Consider the following 3091-nt stretch of genomic DNA (forward strand, 5'->3'; position numbering starts at 1 on the left):
TAGAGAAGGATGAGAGATCTCACGAGGCTCGAGAAGAACCAAAGAGCAGAGATCTGGATTCAACAGAGAGCTTAAAACAAAAGACCGGCTTTTATCAGAATCCCTCTCTCAGCAACCACACGCTATTGCCAAAAGAGCATTACAGACAAGCTCAATAAATCAGTTCTCCTTTATTAACAGAGAGCTTTTCAAGATTCTCGTTAACCAGTGACACCTGCTGCAACTAATTCCCCCAAATTACATCAATTAGCCAATTACGGGGGTTTAATGTCCGTATAAACAGCTAAATAAATAAATAATGCATTTGTGCAGTTGCAAAAAAATGCATTATTATTATTTATCACTATTATTTTGGATTCACAATATTACACAGTATATATATATATATATATATATATATATATATATATATATATATATATATATATATATATATATATATTTTTTTTTTTTTTTTTAATTAATTTTTTGTATTTTTTGGTATTTTTTTACTGTTATACAGACCTCCTTCTTTTAAACAACACTAGAAGTAGATGAAAGGGAAAAAAGGAGGAAGAAAGTGCACTAAAATGCTTGTAAAACTAGTCAGGAAAGTAACACACTCTATATGCTTTCAAACTAGTTTTAATAAGCCGATAATAACATGACTAACAGGCGGAGATAACTCGATATAGCGCCTGATTAAATCCCAGGCTGATTTGCATATTCATGAGATGATCTGGTTGTGGGCGGGGCCTGGCGTCTCCCTCCGTCTGAACGCTGAACTGCACTTTGTGCTCCTGACAAGAAAGTGAGCGTGCGACCTGATGTTACTCCGTTTCGCCCAAAAGACCTGCTCTAATCTGATTTAACGTGACAGGAGTCTTCGGAGCTGAAAAAAAGAGCAATTTTGGACGTGCAAGCCTAATGAGAGACATCAGAGCATCCTTCAACATCACGCTTAAAACTGAGAGAGAGCTTGTATCCGTCTCTGCGCTTTATATATATATATATATATATATATATATATATATATATATATATATGTATATATGTATGTATGTGTATATGTATATGTATATGCATGTATATGTATATACATATATACATATATATATATATATATATATATACATACACATATATATGAAATACATATACATATATATACATATATATATATATATATATATATATATATATATATATATATATATATATATATGCATAACTAATAATAATTTTTAAATAATTTTTAATAGTTTTTAATAATACTAAGAAAGGGGCGTTAACAAGGAAGTTGTTTTAGTTTTAGCAACAAATGCACCGAAATCTCCCTTTTAACAGATGAAAAGATGGTAGAACAAAGATATCTGTTGACCTCTAAACTAATGTTTTATTGTGCATATGAGATTGGACCGAAGAATGAATACCGTATCAGATGCTGGCAATCACACTCGCTCTCTAATAATACTTGGATACAGCAATACAACATGCTTTCTCTATATAACATGAAAGAAGTATTTTTTATTCGGTGTCTGTTTTTCGATGCAAATCAGGTCCAATCGGTGTTTCAGCGCCTCGTAGAGCCATCCTCACACGCAGCTCATTTTCTTTCCAATCCTCAGAAAGCTGAAGCTGGAGATGCGCGCCAGTCATTGTCCCCCGTCAGGTTCTCCTTGAACCGCGGGCGCTCGTTCTGTCCTCCTTCCGGAAACACCGGAAAGCTTTCGGAGGCTCCGTGCTGCTCGCGGGACCCGCAGAGCTCTGCTCCTCAACGAACGCTGATCTGAGAGCAGAACCGACACGCGCGGCATGTCTGAAAAGCGAACCGAAAGCGGATCCGAGATCAGGCACGCGCGAGAAGAAGCGGCGGACTCTGATCTGAATTATTTCTAAGCGTTCAAACAAACTGAAAGGAACGAGCTGCTGTTTGCGCTGAAATAAACATGATGCCTTTGTGCTGCGAAGGGTTTCGTTTGTGCAACGCAGTGAACATATTTCCCTAAAATTACAAACACGTTTTCAGAACGTTATCTGAACGTTGAGAAATGCGCGCGAAGCGATGCGCGAAGCGAGTTATTTCTGAATGGAAACGGTATGTTACCTTTGAATTCAATCTGAAAGAAGCAAAAAACCAAAACGTTTTAGGAAAAAAAGTGTTCCTTGAATTATAAATGTATAGATAATGTGTCGTTACACGCTTAACATTTTGACAACGTATAACAAACGTTTTATGAAGGTTAGTGGAAGTTCATTATTTGAGAGAGCTAGGATATTAGAACTAGATCACTAGGAGAACTAGGATATTAGAACTAGATCACTAGGAGAACTAGGATATTAGAACTAGAGAACTAGGAGAACTAGGATATTAGAACTAGAGAACTAGGAGAACTAGGATATTAGAACTAGAGAACTAGGAGAACTAGGATATTAGAACTAGAGAACTAGGAGAACTAGGATATTAGAACTAGAAAACTAGGAGAACTAGGATATTAGAACTAGAAAACTAGGATATTAGAACTAGATCACTAGGAGAACTAGGATATTAGAACTAGAGAACTAGGAGAACTAGGATATTAGAACTAGAGAACTAGGATATTAGAACTAGAGAACTAGGAGAACTAGGATATTAGAACTAGAGAACTAGGATATTAGAACTAGAGAACTAGGATATTAGAACTAGAGAACTAGGATATTAGAACTAGAGAACTAGGAGAACTAGGATATTAGAACTAGAGAACTAGGATATTAGAACTAGAGAACTAGGATATTAGAACTAGAGAACTAGAAGAGCTAGGATATTAGAACTAGAGAACTAGGATATTAGAACTAGAGAACTAGGAGAACTAGGATATTAGAACTAGATCACTAGGAGAACTAGGATATTAGAACTAGAGAACTAGGATATTAGAACTAGAGAACTAGGATATTAGAACTAGAGAACTAGGAGAACTAGGATATTAGAACTAGAGAACTAGGATATTAGAACTAGAGAACTAGGAGAACTAGGATATTAGAACTAGAGAACTAGGATATTAGAACTAGAGAACTAGGAGAACTAGGATATTAGAACTAGAGAACTAGGAGAACTAGGATATTAGAACTAGAG

The sequence above is a fragment of the Puntigrus tetrazona genome, unplaced genomic scaffold, assembly GCF_018831695.1.
Source record: "Puntigrus tetrazona isolate hp1 unplaced genomic scaffold, ASM1883169v1 S000000148, whole genome shotgun sequence".
In the NCBI taxonomy this organism is placed as follows: domain Eukaryota; kingdom Metazoa; phylum Chordata; class Actinopteri; order Cypriniformes; family Cyprinidae; genus Puntigrus; species Puntigrus tetrazona.